This window comes from Periophthalmus magnuspinnatus, chromosome 1, assembly GCF_009829125.3.
Source record: "Periophthalmus magnuspinnatus isolate fPerMag1 chromosome 1, fPerMag1.2.pri, whole genome shotgun sequence".
Lineage (NCBI taxonomy): Eukaryota > Metazoa > Chordata > Actinopteri > Gobiiformes > Gobiidae > Periophthalmus > Periophthalmus magnuspinnatus.
The window spans coordinates 21,944,026-21,963,699 of NC_047126.1; the positions used below are offsets into that span (position 1 = coordinate 21,944,026).

General features: G+C 37.7%; 2 protein-coding genes across 3 annotated transcripts in view; both read left to right on the forward strand.

Annotated features, from left to right (window-relative positions):
- tmem192 (transmembrane protein 192) overlaps positions 1-19,674 on the forward strand; it is a 93,982-nt gene that overhangs the window by 69,818 nt on the left and 4,490 nt on the right. The gene's annotated exons all lie outside the window — the stretch shown is intronic.
- The window catches only part of fbxw7 (F-box and WD repeat domain containing 7), a 121,876-nt gene that overhangs the window by 12,952 nt on the left and 89,250 nt on the right, over positions 1-19,674 (forward strand). For both annotated transcript variants that reach the window (XM_033983790.2, XM_033983865.2), the window contains one exon: positions 8,176-8,249. The gene's annotated coding sequence lies outside the window, so the exon portion shown is untranslated. The remainder of the gene's footprint in view (positions 1-8,175; positions 8,250-19,674) is intronic.

Consider the following 19,674-nt stretch of genomic DNA (forward strand, 5'->3'; position numbering starts at 1 on the left):
TACAACTTACCAATATATTTTTTCTGTTTGCAAATGACAGCTCAACCGTAAGACACTCCGTTACTTCATCAATAGTTAGTCATATTTTCAGCATTTTTTTTTTCCCCTCAGGTTATTTTTTATGTACAGTGCAAGACCACCCCCATTTTTATGATTTATATTTAGTTTGAACATTTCATATCCCTCTAAAATAAAGTTATGAGGCCTATCATCATTAATCCATGTTTCTGAAATAACAATTGTAGCAAAGGACATGCAAAATTTATTTTTTTAAAGATATTATTTAACATTACGACTTTTGAAATGAATTATCCATAAGGTGTCTGTCTGGTCTGTTGTATAAGCAGCTTGACAGTAGTATTTGCACTATTTTGAAAGAAGTCTGCATCAGGATCATTGTCATTGTCAGGATCATTTATGAAAATATAATTTTTTTTAATTTTTTTTTTAATAATGTTCAAGTTGTTTATTGACGAGATTCATGGCATCTACATTGTCTTCAGATGATGATTTCTTAGTATTTATCATAATGGGAGAAACTAAAGGTGACAGTTTAGTATTAGCTTTTTTCCTTCATTTGAACTTTTCCAGGTCTCGTGCATCCCTTAGCCATGACAGTTTGGCCTCTTCTGGTATACCATTCAGTTTTATGAATACTTTGCAGTTTGTCGTCCACGCAGCCTGACTCTTCTTTTGCTTTTTCAGAATGCAGGCCTGACGTGAACAGTCTGCGTTCTGTTTGGTCAGATGCTTGTTTAAGTATGCATTTGTTCCTTCATATTGTTTTTTACCTGTTTGAGCCATTTTTGTTTTCTGTTTACAAACCGATCACCGCATTGGGCCAATTATTTCTCTTAGGTAAAGCGTGGCAGGCTTCAATGTCCATGTTTACTCCTTTGATGCCGAGTAATCTCGTCACGTGCTGCTCCACAGATCTGCTGGTCCATCTTGGTGGGTTCTCTTCATTATAGTTTTTTGTTGTTGTGCCATCTTAGCCGTTTGCTCCAGCTCTTTCCAAAGTGAGTTTTTAATGTCCTCCAATTCCTCCTCCATTCCTGGACCCATTTTTGGAATGGGCTACTGCTACTGTATTCTTTACAAGGCACATTGGGCATCTAGTGCCATCCAATAGTCCCGCATAGACAAACACTGTGTAGGCTAGTAGGCCAGGCGTACCTGCTCCTTTACGGTCAGACAATTTCACCAGAAGTATCCAGAAGCAATTTGCTCGTCAACGACCACTCCTGGACCAATTAATCTCTCAATAATCCTCAGTGCTTTCCATATAAGTCCAAAATTAATATCCATAAGTGTGTAGGTTTTTGAGCATGACTGTCAATCGGGACCGGGAATAATAATAATTACACCCCAAATTGCGTACGTTATACATGATGGGACAAAATTGAACAATGTTGATGCATATTTTTATCAATTTTTCACTGATGTATATTTGTCTTCTTGAAGTATAAGCATCTGAATGTAATGTGTAGCATAGCTTAAAATGAGCTGGGAACTGCCTCAAAGCATAGTTGGCACAACATCTATCAAAGCAAACAGAATAGCATATAGCATATAGGGATAATTAAAGATTTCTCAATGAACTAAAATGCCAGCAGAGGGCACTAGAACTGCATCTGCTCAAACATTCAAGAGTGAAGTTTGAATGTACGTATAATCCCTCAATCGTGCTGGTATGATCTTATAGCAAAAGAAAAATTCAATTCTGTCAACTGGACAAAAGCTCTAGAGTGAAGATGTTTTGCTGCTCATCCATGCAGTTTCTTTATTTCTGGTCATATTGCTGGCGGACACTGACTTATATCTATTTTTCTTTTGCCAATGAAGATGAACATGATCATAGCTGAAAAATGCTTAACTGGCCAATGAAGATAGTTTGAGCACTGACATGATCAAAACACGCCTGGGAAAGGAGTGTGGACGTAAAAAAACATAGAGGAGCTTTATGGATTAAGTTTTGAGTTCTGGAGAAGGAGACCGTCTAAACTTGCTGAAATGAATGTGGATGAAACAAAACATATCAAAAACATTTAGCATGCTGTATACCCTTTAAGATATTTTTGAATACTAAAATTATTTTTAAATAATTCCACCTGTAAACTAAAATGTACATCGAATCGCTGTTCACTTGCAAAGCCTAAAGTTGGGCATCTTTGGGCTGCCGAGTGTTTCCATGGCAGTGACATGTTGCTGCTCAGGTTCTTCGTGATTTCCTCTGGGATACAACACTTTTTGCTGAGCTCTCTAACAACACAGGTGTCCATCTGTAGATTTGCTCAGGACACATGTCTTCAGGGAGACCAGCACTGCAGTTTTGTAGACATATTTGGTATTTGCAGTTGACAGTAAAGGCATGACCACAAATAAGAAAATAAGCAAGGTTTGGTACATACTGCCTGGTGCAAGTTGATGTTAAACTTTCCCTTTTGTTCATTTCTGAAACACCAGGCAATGTAATAGTGGTATATAAGCCAGTATCTGAATCATCACTTAAACAGGCTAATAAAATCCTATCTGATACTATTTCATTAAAAGTTGTCAGTGAAAATATGATTGCATTAAGAATAAAAGCTCTCCTCACAAGTTTGTACTCAATACTCATGTTTAATATTAGGGCTTAGATGGAGCACAAGTTTGTCCTCACTTTTCTTTATGTTGCAAAACATGACAAAATGTATTTTGATTGATCAAATTTGTGGATTTGGTATTTCCACCTGTCTATCCAAGGGTTTTATTTAAATGTTGCACCATATGGCTTTATTAAACTGGAAGGTTGTAGGATAGTGATGCTTCTAAAAAGATTTTTTCTAGAATTTCTTTACTCTGCAAGCTTTCTTTATCAGAAGTGACACCTATCTTGTTAGAGGATAAGTTTGGACTTGACCGGCTGCTGCTCCTCTAATTACCTGGCAAATCCAGAATGATATCTTTTATTTTTTATACAAATTATCTGTCTGGTGCCCACTCTCAAGCGTCTCAAGCCTGGTCAAACGTGATCATGCAATCAGATATGTTTTTTTTCAGTGACACGTTATGATGTAAATATTCATTTGTTTGTTTATTTATTAAATATGGGGCAGTGCACATTAATTACCATGTGTTTAGTACAGTATGTGGCAGAGTGCGCCATACAGGAACATTTGTTCATCCGTAGCTCCATTGGCAGATTGGACACTCAATACACATGACAAAGACATTAAAAATCTGTGAAATACAAAATGTAATCATATTACAAAAAGTAAAATTACAACATGCAAAAACACATGGTACATAAAACACAGAATGACAAGACAATAGACAAAAATGTATCATTTTACCCATTTTTTGGATAGAAACATGATTGGTTTGTATGAAATGTGAGTAGTGGGTGTCTGCTTCTTGTTGAACCCCTGTAATCCTCAGAAAGGTCTGAGCTGGAGGAAGAAGCTGAGGAGGTGGAGCCATGGAGGAAATGAGGCTGCATTCCACCAGTGATTTATGAAGTGTCTTTCAGTCTCTCTATAGAGCTCACCACTGCACAGCTGGTCCAGGTTCGGATTTACACTCGCCACAACCCATCCCTGCGGGCATCATGCTACAAAGTTGTTAGCTGAGGTGTGAAGCTAAATGAGCTTCAGCTAAAAAAAACATCTATTAAACTTTCCATGTTTTTTCACTGACTTATAACTGTCAGAGATTTTAACTGTGCTATGCTTGATATAACTGTCTTAAAAATGTGTGAAAACACAAATAGTTAATTTCAAACAGTTTGCAGTGGTCCAAAGTTATTCCTGACTTACCGAATGTCATCACACTAATATATGGCTGTTATACTTATTATTGTAAGTATATCTTCATCTTTCAATGATGCCTTTTCTGAAGTGCAAAATACCAATTCATGTTAAGAACAGCAATATGAACAGCCTGGTGGAGTAGTAAAAATGTCCAAACTAAACTATGTTTAATTACATTGCAGTTTTATAGTTAACACTTTCTTGTTCTGTAAAGCACGTTGCATAAGGACCTGCTTTGTGTTGTGCTCTATAACTTTCCCTTGAGCAGGAAAGTTTATATTGTAGTTTTTTTGTCAAAATCAGAAAACATATGAGAATCACTGGCTGTGTTCCTTGTGCTGTTGTAGGGCAACACTCTGAAATGTTTTAGGCGGGACTGGAGTTTATTTTTGATGAATTTGGGGACCTTTTCTGAGTGTCATTTTGCCAAGTGAGTCTTTGTGGTGCTTGTATTTTCCCAAGGATACATCTCAGCAGAGCTAACGCTACTACTGCGTTGTTGTTTGTCTGTCTCCTTTTCTCCTTTCGTCTTGTGGTCTTGGTGAACCCAAAATGCTACTGGGACTTAAAAGCAGCAGGGGCATGCAGGGTCTGTGCTCAGCTTTCCTCTTTATCCATTCTCCCTTTTTAACAAACGCCATCCACGTGTCGCAGTGTTGTTGTTGTTGTTAACTCGAGTGTGGAAAGCATGCTCATTTTTTCCGCTCACACTAACTAAAGAAAACGATTATTTTGCACACAAATACATGCGGTTTAATACTGAAAAAACGACATTAAGGCAATTTTGCTTCTGTGAAATTGCAATATCACCAATACTGTTGCATCCCTAATAGCAGCAGGTGGCAAAAAATAATGAGATTTGTGATTTCTTTTACAATTATAAAGAATAGTTTGAATAGTAGCAATTAGTCAGTACAGCAAAGGCTTCAGTTAAGAAGACCTCTTTAAAGTTGCCATTTCACATCACATAATCACATTTCATTTGTGATCTTGGAGCCCTACACCTGATCTTAAGCTTACACTAACAGCTGACAAACACACTGACCAACTTCTTAAGTGCAGATTCCTTGTGACCAGACACGACTTGTTGTATTATTCATCTGAAGGACACTCTAGCTCTGTGTGAGAACATGACAGGAGCCACAAAGGTTGCCTGCATATGTAACAAGACCACACTGCTCCTTTAAAACATCTATGGAATGTTCAACCAGTGCACTCATTGAGGCACTCTGTATTTTTTTAATAAATATTACAGTGAGCTGATGGATGATTTGATGTCTAGCATTTTAAACAATGGGTTTTTTCTAGCTCAAGTTCATTCAAGTGCAAAAAATAAATAGTTTAACTGTTAAACTGTTGTTTAACTTATTATTACTTTGATATGATTCCTAGCATCCCAGTTATTATTAATTATTAAGCGTTTACAAGAGCAAATTCAGTTGAGTTTTGCCTTCACACCATTGATAACAACTAGCATGCTAACAGCACACTCATGTTACTTTCTGGTTCACAGTCGACCAAAATGCTCAAAATTTTATGCAAACATACACAACTGTCATAGAATGCATTCACCGTGGCCTAATCGAGAAAAAACCCCTAAAGCAAAAGACATTTGTCTTTTGTAACTGCAAATGAACTGTGCGTTTGTGACTTTGGCACGGTTGGAGGAGGTGGGACAAAGCCCGGCGCGGAACTTGCTCATGTACCTGCACATACATGACTTTAGTGTACGAGCCCTGTGTCATGAGCACTGATGTTACTCATAAGTAAGAGTGAATAAACTCTGCTCCAAAATACACTATGAATCAACACTTCCAGCAAGGACGCGCAACAATATTTTCATATTTTTGAATCATCATTTTTTTATTTTATCATGATTTATTATATTATACCTTCAAGAGGTAACTAAAGCCATTTGGTCCCTTTTGAACGTTCACCCTGTGATTGGTTAAATCTACCTGTCACTCAGAGTATGATGGAAGCTTACCAATAAGAGTAGGTTGTAAAAAATGAACTATTAAAATGGCATAGTGTCTTTGGCATCCAGCATGATTTTAAGCTTTAGTTCTTTTCCTGTCCAAGTTTCTCTTAACCTGCTCATTATAGCTCTTGTGAACAACTGTTCTCCATGCATTTACCAGTCATCACAGATGACACTGATTGTTCCCATGCAAAGCAGTACAATTTAGCAGCATTACTTACAATGAAGCACAATTAATCATGATTTATAGTGACTGTTGAAAAATAACATCTAAGCTTAAGAATATTTTACATTCACTTTCAAATTAATTGTTTTTGGAGGTGGGTTATTTGTTGTGTTTGTGCTCTTTTAATGTGTAATTAAAATCACAGCATAATACTTGGTCACTTGACACAAACGGCATCCCATCTGCCATTGTTAGACTTTCATGTCCTTGTGAAATCTGTTTTCCAGCATAATTGACCCTGTTCATTCCATCTGTTCTTACCTGGTTTATAGTCATAGTCACTGCATCAATGTAGCCATAATCCAAATGAACCCACAACACAGAATGAAGATGTTTGTCAATAATCATTTCTGAGGCTTCTTTGACATTGGAACTGGTTGAAATACCTCTTTGAGGGCAAGAGTAGGCTTACACAGAAAATAAACCACCCTTGTTTACAGTACACATTTAAACCAGTCCTAAGGCCAGAGGAGGGTCAGAACTGACAAGAAATTCGGACGACCGCCAAAATGTCTTCATTATAGAACTTTTGTCCAGTTGTCATAAATTAACCTTTTGCCCACTTGGACGACTTGGGGATTGCACAGACATCACCATAGTAATGTTGGCTGCTATTGAATATTCAAATTGGGATTTTTAGAAACCAGGTTGCTCCAGTGGTACTGAAGAATGGGTCAAATGCAGAGGACAAATTTGCTTAACTTTAACAGAAATATCCCAAAATAGTCTTCTTATTTCTTTAGACTAATCTCTCATACTGCCAAGTGAATTCCCTATAAATACTTTTGAAAAGTCGCTAATGTGGCATGTACGGTCCATTCTGTCTCACGGTTATCAGATGTCACACAGCTGGATCGGGCCGTCCGGGCATCTGCTCATTTCTCACCGCTCCAAAGTGCGCGTCCAGTCGTGTTTAACTTCCAAATCCTGTTCTCTCCACACCAATCTAAAGAGCTATATTTCTTCCTTCTCGTCCCCATTTTAAAAACAGGTTTATCTGTGTTTTTTGTCGAAAATAATCCTGTGGGAAGCGGTAACAGGCTAATCGCTGGTAAACAGTCGCTACAGTGTTGAGAATTTCAGCAGTTGACATATGGAGCGCATTAGGAGGATCACAGGGACGCTCAAGACATGGCTGCTCCTCATGCAGACTAATTAAGTGGTGCAAGAGAAAATAGTTCTGGGTTTTGTTTTGATCAAGCTGTGATTCCCTCTCCCATAAAAAGAAGCCACCTACTACGTAAACTAGTATATGCGCATGAACCAGTATGGAGCTTACCTGTGCGGTCTTACACTTCTGATACAGCTCAATATCATTCTAAAGCTATTCAGGATAGGTTAATTTAACATTTTTTACAGCTCTATACTTGATGTTCAAATCTTCAACATTCTCAATATTACTACAGTCAGTGCCTACCTAAACATGTGGGGAACATCTAGCCTGAAATGAAACAAACATAGCTGACTATCTGAAGATTTTTATATTTTTTGAGGTCAGTCTTTATTTGGAGTACCCTATTTAAAAAGCCAGAGCCAAAAGCTGATGATTTATCCAATTAAAAAGTAAAGGTGGTACTGAGTATTTTCAAATTTTAGGCTGTAATGCATAGGCAAACAACTGATCATCAGCAGGTAATATCCAAAGTTAAAACGTTACAGTATCAGCAATCAATGATTCAGATTTATATGCTTCAGAGGAGGGATTGAATATATCAACAAAGACGTAGTTTGCAAAATACTCCAAAAAGGAAACAAGGCACACTATGACCTCAGTATATTCAAGTTAAATTGCCTAAATATTATAACACAGCCTATATGTATACATTTGAGTTTCCCCTTAAACCAGCAGCAACACTTCATATTTTGAAGATGGCGCAGGTTAAGGTGGGTCGTGCTCTCTTCCCATCACAAACACAGAGAGCTCTGACACATCTGTGCCGTCGTGACTCACTGGTACATGCTGATGCAGGTGTGCAACCATTCTTGGTTTTAGCTTTTTTCCCCTCTTCACTCTGCCTTGAGAGTTTGGCAGTATAAATGATGAAATCCCAGGATTCTTCTCCCAGTTCTCGGGCTGTTCCGGTCCTCTCCTGCGTTCCAGATTGGGTCCGCATTTGGCTAAATGTCTGCCAACTGGTGGTGGTGTTGTACTGACCGGTCCGTCTGTCTGTTCTCAGGAGGAGCGTTCGGGGGGAACGCTGAGAGGAGGACAGCAGTTGCGGCCTGAGCAGGGACACGCGCAGGGAGAACTGTGAGTACATGAGCTATGGGGGTGTTAATGTGGGGATTAAATGTAGGTATTAGGGTGGCAGTCCTCTTGTCATTTGGACAAGACACCAAAAAAGTTTGGTGTGTTAATCAACTGAAGTTTGTATTGGTTGACTAATTATTTTCTTTAGATTATAAAGATTTATATATTATATTTAAAGATTTGGGAATTAATCCTGTTTTTTCATATGCCTTTTATAAATAGAGCTTCTTAGTACTTTTCTGTTTAAACACTTGTTTTTGCATGAACTCCTGTGCAGGTGTAGTGTTTAGAATGCAGTTTGGGTCAGATGCAGTGAGATACTTAATAGTTTTTGAGAGTTTTTGCCACGACTCCTTTTTAGTCGAGTAATCAGTCGACATGAGATATCTTTTGTCTATCAAGAATTTTGACTACAGCCCTAGTAGGTATAAGTGTTTTAGCTTGATTCTCAAAGACCTTCTTCTTTATGTTTTGTCATTTTTTCATATATGGCATATTGGCAGTGTTGGTATTTTTATATTGTGCACTTCATACATCAGAATGGTAGGTCCTTTTTAGGGCTGTGCAGTATGTCCTCAAAAGTGAATCCCAATTTCCTTTATCATTTAAAACAGAGCTTGGTAGTGATAACATTTTTTAAAATAGTTTAATTACGTACTTAAATTGTGATTAATCGCATGTTGCACCAAAGGTCAAAAAACAATAGCTCTTACGTTTACCATTTAGGCCTAAATATAATGTAGTATTTATCGAGTGATTTGCTGTTTTGACTTGGATATGATTTTTCAGTGTATCTTTCAATGTATTTAAAAATGAAATCCAAATATTATCAAAATGTTCAGATTTGGATGGTTAGAATATTATTTAAGCTTTTGAAGCTGACACAGTTTAACATCAAAAAGCTTTTATTCCTGTAGCCTTCTGTGTAGTCTGCTGCTCCTTTCTGCTCACTGTGAGCCTAATAGAAGGCTTCTATTGTCCTGGTTTAGTATTGCTTTAGTCCTGATTCAGATTAGGTTTAGGTTCAGTTCTCAGAGCTCCAGACTAATGATTTTATTTGGTTGCACCAAAACACGACTTGGATGAACCAATGGACATTCCTCCAGAAATGAGTATCCACTTACACTTGCACATTTTTTTACTTTACAAATTCAGATTAATCTTGTAGAATTAATGTTGGTTTTCAGATTCTACAACGTGATGTCATATTTCCACAAGCACAGGCCAAATTTCCTTATTAATTACATTGTATTTTAAGATCTATCCAAAAGATGTATTGATAAATGTTGAACCTGAACATTTCGATTATAGTGACTAGACACTAGAACTCGCAATATTACAGCAAAAATGAGCATTTTAACAATATTAAGATTTGCCTCCAGTCTGTATTCAATATAGACTGAATGTGGATGTCATCTGAATCCACCGTTCGTATCACTGTTTCACTTGTTTGTCATAAAATTAGCTGTTCTTTGAACAGTTCTGTATGTTGTTGAAAGGGCGCTGAATAAGGAGCAGAGTGGCAAACATCCAAAGAGCACAGTATTTCTGTCAACACATACAGCATGTCACAACTCTGGCAAATCTTTTTACACGGAGCAGAATGTTGTCACAAGCTGATGGGGTTTGCACTTGAACCCAGTTGTTTCCTAGCAACATGCTTCCAATGAACGGGTATATTATCAAATGTGTGTGTGTTCCATAATAGACCAGTGTTATTTATTCTATAGGAAACCCATACAGAGTTTATTGAGTGTTGACTGTCTCTGAGGTCTTATAACGGCAATTATTGTGTGTGCTGGTTTTGAGCTGTGCTTTCCACGTGGGGCTGTGTTTTATAGCTTCTTTTCCCAACTGGACTAAGGCAAAGAGCTTGTATAGCAAAAGAACGGTGTTATGTCTGTAAATGGGTATTTTTACACAGGAAATATTAGGGATGCACTATCCAGCTTTCATTTCCGATACCCAAAATGAACTGCAGGGACTTAAAATGGCATTGTTGAAATTTAATATAACATTATAATTATATGATACGAAGATGTATCAGCCTCAGCCAGTAAATAGTCTTATTACGTCCAAAGGCACTGTACCCCATTTTTTCTGATGTATTTGAGGAAAATTTGTCTTGTCCCCATACAGATGTATTGTATTAGCAGCTCTTGAGGTAAAAAAATAACCATTGTTGTGTACTGTCTGCATCTAATACAAAGCATTTTACTGTCTGATTATCCGGAAATACACGTTGGCATGCTAATTGTCAGTTGATCTGACCTCTGAAAGCTATGAAAAGCACGTATAAACTCGTTGCGGTGAATAGATGGGATGCTTGGAATGAGTAAGGAGCACTGTAAATTGTTAAAACTGTGATCAAACAGAACTAGTTAATTTTAATACAGTGCCTTTAAAGGTTTATCCAAGATATTTGCTGAAATGATATAGAAACAATAGCCAAATCCGCACTGCAGTCTGATATCAGTATCTTCAGTATCTAATTGGTTGCATGATGCCTTCCTAGAAATTGCCAAATAAATAAAAAAAAACAACAAATGAATCAACTACAACCATTTACCACAGCTGTGAATAGGGGTGAGATTTACAGCATATTTTGAATTAAACTCGTCTATCTCCATTTCGACAAGCAGAAAACACAAGCTGCAGGTCAGATCTATGGAGAGGTGACCCCCATCACTGTAATAAAAATAAAAACACCTCACTGAATATATGCAGTATGAATAAGTGAATGCCACACTGTGAAACTTTCCAGGCAAAGTGACATTTCCATTGAGAAAAGCAGGTGGCAGACCACTTACCACAAAAGTTACATAGTGCCCATTTACTTTCAAGCTTTAACTGCGGTCACGGTGGGGAGGTTGTAGAGGATGTGGACAGCCCCGCCCCTCCTCTCATTGTGGACTCTGGCAGGATGTAGCCCTTTCACACTTGCACGAGACACATTGGAAGTTGTTCAGGCTGTTATGAACAAACAGGAGATGAATGAACTTCCAACTATTCCAGCGATTCTGTTGTGAGAGGCCAATTTTGGTGTCATTGTTATGGTTAAAATTAGAGTTCTGCAACACTGTAAAATTGAAATGGGAATTGAGGGAAATTGGCAAAGGCTGCAATGTTTGTAATATCGCGCTCTCTGTAGATAACTTAATATATGTGCTATATGACGGGTTTTCATGTTTTTATTTGGTTTGGTGGGATAGTACTTGTGGTAATATTCAGCAGTTTTACAGCAGTTTATAGAAGAATAGTTGAGAGGAAAACTACAAAAAAAAAAAAACAGGAAGAAAATGTTGCTACAATTTATGCACAAGGAATTGTTTAGCTATTACAAAAATGCCATGTATTACAGAACACATTTGTAAAGGTATACCCGACAGAGTCTTAAGATATATTTGATGCTTTCATCTGATTTCAATCAACTGCTGTTAATTGTTTATTTTAGACATCTATTAATGTGAGTTAAGAATTATATTTTAATAATACGATTTTTTTTGTTTAAGCATGTCCAGAAGAATTTGTAGTGATGAACTGATCAAAAAAATACAAGAATCACATTTTAGAAAATGTTTGACTTCTGCAAAAAACAGCTGACTCTGCAGTTCAGATTTGTACATATTTTGTTGTTTGTGAAGGAAATTGCTGCGTTTGTGATTTGCTAATTGTGTTTATCCACATTTTGATTTGATTTCAATTAATCTTGGAGCCTAGTTCATGTGTAAAAACTGAATATTGAAAACCTCAAACTGCTCAGCACTGGTTAAAAAAACATCTTTGAAATTGTGGAGTCCTTGTGTCTACAGAGTTATCAGAATGAGGTGAAGAATCTCCTCTTATCTGCAGCATGAGCGCACAGCCTCCTTCCTTTGGTCTCCCAGTGAGGCAGATCCTGTATTATTCATCCCAGGCACATGCTGCTAAATTAAAGGTAAAGTGATAGCACAGCGCGCCGTTTCGCTTGGCTCTCTGCTGCATTTTTCACATGTGGCCTGGCACTCAAGTGTCAAAATCAGGGCTCCAACAATTTGAGCTGTGTGCACCGGGGCACCTAAGAGTTTCATTTGGGTGCACCAAAACCCACTGCTTTATTGAAGCAATTTAAAGACGATATATTACAATAGCTCAAACAATAAGGGCTAAATACAGGACTTGGTTAATTACTGTTACCTGAATATACAATTCTTACTGTATACTACACACTTATTAAAGAAAAAAATAACTAAATAATATCATTATGTTTATATGAAAATTTTTATCTATTGAAAGTTGTTTATTTCGTCAAAGTAAGAATTTCCCTTGTCTTTAAGTTAAAACAGAATGAGTTGGTATTCTATAAATTTAATTGGTAAAACTATTAAATAAATATTGGCAAAAGCTGTGCTTTTAAAGATCTTTACTGTTAACTATAGAACGTGCAGAGCAAGTCCTTTCACTTTCAGTTTCAATAGTTGATTTTTTGACTTCTTTTGCCGTCTAGTTTTATTTTCTTTTTCACCTTGTGCAACAACAGCCTCATTTAAGTAACTAAACACAGTGTAGAGGATCTGCAGGTTTGATGCTTCTCTTAAATACTGTTTCTCATTCACAAATGGATAGAAAAAGCCAAACTTCTGATGTCTGTGGTGCATATTGCTCTGTGCACCAGAGCGTGACCTGAGCACTTTAGCGCTTTAGATTCAGCCGCTCTTTAGCGGTCCAAGCAGAGGTGAAGGGAGAGACTCGGACTGGCTTTAACGCCCAAGGAACTTTTTTTTTTGTTGCACTCTAGAGCCCTGAAAATGTTTAACCACGTTTCCCTTAAACTGTTGATCTTGTCCCCTGAACCCCATGTGCACTACCTGATATGGAGTGTGAATAATTCAGTCAGTTGGCTAACTTTGGGTGGTAAGTGTGTGTCTCCTGAATGTTAACTACTTGTTTACATCAGGTGGCAAAGTTCTTTTCAAATATTTAATACAGTAATTTCTATGCTGCACGCTAAGTTTTGCAAACCACATTGGTTATCAAAGATGGAGATAAATATGTAACATTATTGGAAATATGGAATGCATTTTAAACTCTATGGAACTTACTGGGAAGAAGTTTCAGTGCTAACATGCAAATTGGAAAATATGTAAAGGTGCATTATGTAAATTGTTTGGTGAGGGGTTCGCCACCTGCTTTTCTTTATGGAGATATAATTGATTAGTTTGATGTTTTATTGTAATCAATCAATCTTGAATTTTCATTAACAGGTATTGCCAAATAAGATAGATGCAATAAAATAATAAAAAAAAAAACGCCCACATACATTCTGCTTATTGTGAGTGGGCTTGCCTTGCCTCCACTGATCTGAGTTGTGACTTGGCCAGGTGGCGTTACTTACGTGTTTCCATAGAGAGAGATAGGTTTGTTTAATGACATACTGTGGAACATACCAGGCAAAGCAATAATATCTCAAAGGAGAACTGGACCCTGAAAAGTTAGCTAGTGTACCTTTTTATAAACAGGATTCATGGCAATTACTGTATATGGTTCACTGCTTCTTCTGACAGCAACTTGTTACTCACCATAAAATGTGAATTTCTATTATAAAATACATAAAAGATCCACAGTCGACATTTATAGTTCTTTTGAAATATGAATTGAACATTTTATGAAAAGACAGAATAATGGAATTACTAATATACCCTGAATAAAAAACAAAAATAATCTGAACAAAGGCTGCACATCCTTACAGAGTCCCATTATGTAATTCAGTTGACCAATCAGAGCTCAGAGTTAGCCATGGCTAATCAAGTTTGACCAGTTCAAGTGTTATATAAAATGCAAATGCACTTCTTGTTAAGGCACAAATAACTTCCCGTTAAAAATGTACATGGCCTTTCGCATTTCCATCATATCAAACATTATGACGAACAGTATTCATTCATTTCATCATTGTTAACTAAAAATATACTCCCTATTGTCATTTTATTTTGCTAATGTGCTGTGGTGCTAACTGTTTACAAACTTGGGTGCACCATTTGACCACTGACACACCTTTTAATACTTTATTTGTCATGAATACTGCAGCTCTGTCGTCTAGGCCATAGTCTTTTTACATTTGAGATTTTACTAGTTGTATGAAAAAGAAAACTGCTGAATCGATGTAGCGTGCTTTAATTTAGTCTAAATTAAAAATGGAAGTGCCAGCTAAGCACATTGTATGAAAAAGGTTGGAGATTTGATGGTCTTCTGTGTCACTCTTTAATCGTCCCCACACCTCTCACCCACTCATCTTTAGTAAATAATTCAGACAGCCCTGGGGCAACTATAAAGAATACACAAAGTAAGTGTATAAATCTCATAGGGGACAATGGAAAGTGCTGTCCAGGCAAAATACAACAGGAAAGTTAAAATGACTGACTATGAGTTGGGCGTGTTTTGCCTAAATTTGGCACTGATTTTCTGATATTTACTGTCTTCTAAAAATGTAACTCAATTTTTAATAGTTTGCAAGTTATTCCTCACTTACATTAAGCATTTAACACATAAATTATTCACCACAATGAGTTTGGTCTCTGAAAGTTATGAAAAATTCTAGAGTGTGGTAAAACTAACAACAAGGAACAACACACCTCCTGATTATTGGATGATAATTAGAAGCAAACAGTACATAGCGGATTAATTTTGACATCAAGAGCTGCTATATCCGTACTGGGGCAAGACAAATTTTGCTCTACCTGATTTATTTATTGGAATAAATCAGGTACAGGGCCGTTAATATTAAACTGCATTATGAGCAATTGTTTGTGTGCTGCTAGCCTGCTACTCGGCACATTAATAACCGGACTGGAATATACCAGTGTACCACAGTGTTGATCTTTATTACAAATATTTCATTAAAAAATAGAAAAACTTGAAATTAAATAAAATGTATTTCTAAACCTTTTTGATTGACCTGAACTTTGACATATATAATGATTTACTACAATGTCATATCATGAATTCCTCACAAAATATTAGAATTCCCCAATATAAAGTCAGTTAATCTGTACATCCTTTCACTAGATTTTTTTTCTTCTTTTGCTGAACAGGAAAAGGTTGTCCATATGATGGCTTATTTCTAACTTTACTTAAGGCCCCTTTATATAAACTTCAGATTGGTGGAGCAAGTATTAGCTGAAGTAGCTGCTTGAGCTTCCTGGTCTTGCCCACTAGAGTGCGCCCTAATCAGAAAAATTACCTCCAGCTCTGTGACTGGTGATTATAGCTGATTGTAATGATGGTGAAATATTACATTACTTTTGTAAGAGGCTACAGAGGTTTATGTGAGTTGTCAGAAGTTATGAGTTGGTGATTTGGTTTCCCTGCTTAGTTTGGGAGTGAATGTATGATTGAAGTTGATAATAAGGTCTGTAATTATTCCTGCATGCAGACTTATTTTTTCATTTTTTTGTGTTGTTGTAATTTGTGGTACATAATAAAACTCAAATTCTTTCCGTGGATGAGAAATGTATTAAATTTGATTTTCAAGAAGTCTGGCTTGAAATGACAGACATGGACAAGTTTAGTCGAACATTTGTAGTATGAACTATTTTATGTTTAGGTGACCTGTTGGGTAATAAGTGAGTGTCTACTATTTTGTATGTCTTTGCTAAGGCTGTTTGAATGAAATGATTATTATTTTTTTATATGTGTAATTATTTTTTATACATTTTGTTACTGCAGTGGCTTTGGCTGTGTTCTACTTGAATTGTTATCATGTGCATTCTCCAGAAACTAGATTACATTCAAATGGTATAACTAATGTCTTTTTTTTTTTTTTTTTTTCCCCAATTAAGTCCAAATACATCAGGCAAGGGTGGATTAAAATAGGTCCTTAATAGGTTAAGCAATTATCTTTACTATTTCTACCCATGTCGTACTGTAGCTTTTGAAGTAAAAAAAAAGTGTGATTCTAGTTGGTTTTATATTGAATTCTAAACGGAAAGATGTCTGAGTTGAAGAAGCCGTTTGGTTGAGCGGTGAAACGTCTTCACTCTAAACTTTTGTCCAGGTAACAGATTTGAATTGAATTTTCTTTTGCTCTGAACAGAAACTACTACACTACTACTACTACTACTACTACTTTTTTTATCACAGTTTTGTCCTCCTCAAAATTTGCCATGTGTGGAGTAAGTCTGTAATCTGTTATATTTGACAAAGTAAAATATAACTCAAAACAATAGACACTAGCACAAAGCATTCATCACACATAACACAGAATATAAAACCATAACCTATGTTCAAACTGCACAAGACTCTTTATCTTTTGCTGCTGCCGCTTCCTGACCAACCATGCGCTCTCTGGTGGAGCTTTATAGATCAATACAGGGCCATTGAGCTGACACGGTGAAAAGCAATATTCATAAATAATGAACCAGAGGGCATCCTTCCTTTCACCCGGGCCTCTTCTTGTACTCTCCGTCCAGAAAAGGACAAAAGCCTATTTCTGCACTCCACTTTGACTTTTGCATCCGTCATTGGTGCTCAGTAAAGGGTGGACAGACTTTAAATACACTGCTCTTGTTCTACTTGTGTTGTGCTGATGGTTGGAGATTAGATATTTTGTGCGTTTTCTTTCATTTCTCTCCAGGTGCCATGTTTGTTGCGCCCCGGAAATCTCTCTGGCTATGAATCACAGCGAGGTGTCACCTTTAGTAGTGTTCCCATCGAGCGCGAGGAGACGGGCCAGTGAACAGGGAGGAGAGCTCTGAGTGCAGTCTTATTATCTGGCTTTTCTCTTATCCCAGAAAGGTTTGGGTCAATCTTGTAGTCGATAAGAAATACTTCAAGTGCAGTACAACAACAAAGGCCCAAAATATAGCTTTAATTGCCTATATTATGCCATTTTCTGATATATTGTTGTTGATCGAGTTGTTTTGTTTCATTCACATATGTTCAGCACACAAACCCTGCATATTAAGGCAAACTGAAATGCTGTCATTTGATCTCATGTGGTAACAGGAAGTGCTTCACTGTGTTTTTAAACTCCATACACCTCCACTAGAATCATTTGGATAATTTCAGCCCTGGAATTGCCCAACTCTACTGAACAAACCGTCTAAGGGAGCTGTTCACTTGAAAACTACCACTACATGACATCATAAGGTGGAACAGAGCTTTTTGGAGATGTAGACAGATTAATAATAAAGAATTACTCAAATATGTGTGAATGAAACAAAACACAAGAGTTAGTTTTATGTAATACAGGACCTTTAAACTTCCAAAATAAAACCAGTTGTGCTATTTGATTTGTTTTGTATGTCTTCAAAGATCATTTAAATGCCAACCTTATGGGTATCTCCATGGAGACAAGCAGATGGCAGACTCTATCAGAAAAGTTACACAGTGGAACTTTAAGATATTATTGAAGATATTCTTAACAATCATCTTTTTTAAATTCAGGAAATGATTGGCTACAAGATATTCTTTTCAAATTTCTTTTTACATCTGCTTGCAGGTTTTAGCATCTTTGACAAGTTGGTCATTGCTGTGCGTTTTTATCACTTAAATGTAACCTTTCAGTTCTTCAGCAGTATTTGGGCTGTTTGTCACTCTTAAACTAACACAAATGACAGCGATGACATTTCCCACTTTTATTGTCTGCAAATGGTTATTTAATATGCAGGCTATTAATAGCAAGCTTCCCTCTCTTTTGTGCGTCGTGGCCTGTTTTTTCTCTTTTTGTGCGGTGCCATTATCAGCTCCTCTTCCTCTTCATGTAACACTCTCAGGACCGCTCGGCTTCATCATCTCTGGTATAATTATGAGCGTCTGAGCCCACTGATTTCATGGCTTCTCCCTGTGCCCTCAGATTCATCGGGTTAAACATCAGTGCTTTGGGAGATGTAATTGTGCTGTCTATTCTCTGGGGATGGGGTAGACGTGCCACGTAAAATCTGAGATATTACTAGAGTAAAGTTGTTTCTGAAATCAAATTGTAGTACATACAAAAATCCTCATTCTGTACTGTATTCAATGGATATTAATTAAGAGTGCCTTTTGTAATCTTGTGACTCTGTAGATCTGACTATGGCTCATAGCAATGACCACTGGACCACAAATTATTACCAGCTAAGAACTACCCAATTTGTTAATGATGATCAATGATAAAATATTTCTTGCTCAAAAAAAGTTGATCCAAGCATGCAACAAACATTGCCATGTTTGCCTCTCCCATAAACCACGATGTTGTCCTGACTGTGGCTCGAGCCCAAACGCACCAGTGGGAGAGGTGCAGGATTTTTGTGAGTATGGGAATTCTCAAATATTGTGAGAATTCATCTTGTTGTGCTAGATTAATCTTGTTGCACTTGTCTTTGTATTAAAGTACAATATATTGTCGATACACACAGGACACAATCATCTTGACATGATTATTTTTAGACAAATGTTCGTGCCAGCTGCACATGTTTTCTAGCAGCAATCAAACTACTCAAAATCACAGCTTCACTTTGAAGTAGCTCGTTTACATCAGCCAGGGGCACTGGAGATTCATGCTTTTAATTCTGCTGATTATCAGAGCAGTCATCAGCCACATCTCAACTGTACATAGATTATTACCACAATAATCCTGGCTGCTCACTTACTGTCTCCTAAACACTCTCCCTCCCCCTGCGTCCTCACCAGTCCCTCTGCTGCCTGTGGACTGGCTTGAATTTCCTTGCAATATTCTATCCCCTGCTTCCTCAATTAACAGAACAACGAGCAGCTCGAATGTCATATGCAGCTTGGACTTTTATCAGAGATTTTCCCCTCCTTCCAGCGGTGCGGACAGCATCTGACAGGCAGAGCATCCTCAGCACAGGAGCTGATAGCACCGGAGGGAGCAGGGAGAGACGGAGGGGAGCTGAGAGACAGGAGGGAGTAGTGGCAGACGGTGCACCATCACGAGGAGGTGCTTTGTAAAGAGCGGAAGCGCATGCATCTAGGCGTGAGTACAGCAGAGGGAGTGGACTCTCTGATGCCATCACCAGGAAATGGAGCATCTAACCCAAGTACCCCCCGCCTGGACTGTTCTGAGTGCTGCTACCTCTACTGTGGCAACTAGTGACGACTACCTGTGGATCATGTGGAGTACTTAACACCTTCTGAGCACAAGTGAGGGATTTCAAGTGCCTTAGGGAGAATCTAGTGTTTTATCCTTTACTTGTCTTAGCCTAGCTGTGGCCGGCTCCCCATGAGCAAGTCCATGTGCGGCTGTGGCTGCAGCATCATCTCCTCTCTGATGAAGAGACTGGGCCGCTCCGCCTGCTGCTCAGACCTGCTCTCCTGTAGTCATACCTCGGAGCAGCTGCAGCGACTGGCCACAGGCTGCCCACCGCGACCAAAGGTAACACGTGCACACTGCTGTCCTCTGTGCTTTCTCATACAGGAAGCAGCACTGTGTACAGCATGTTTGAGGGGTTTA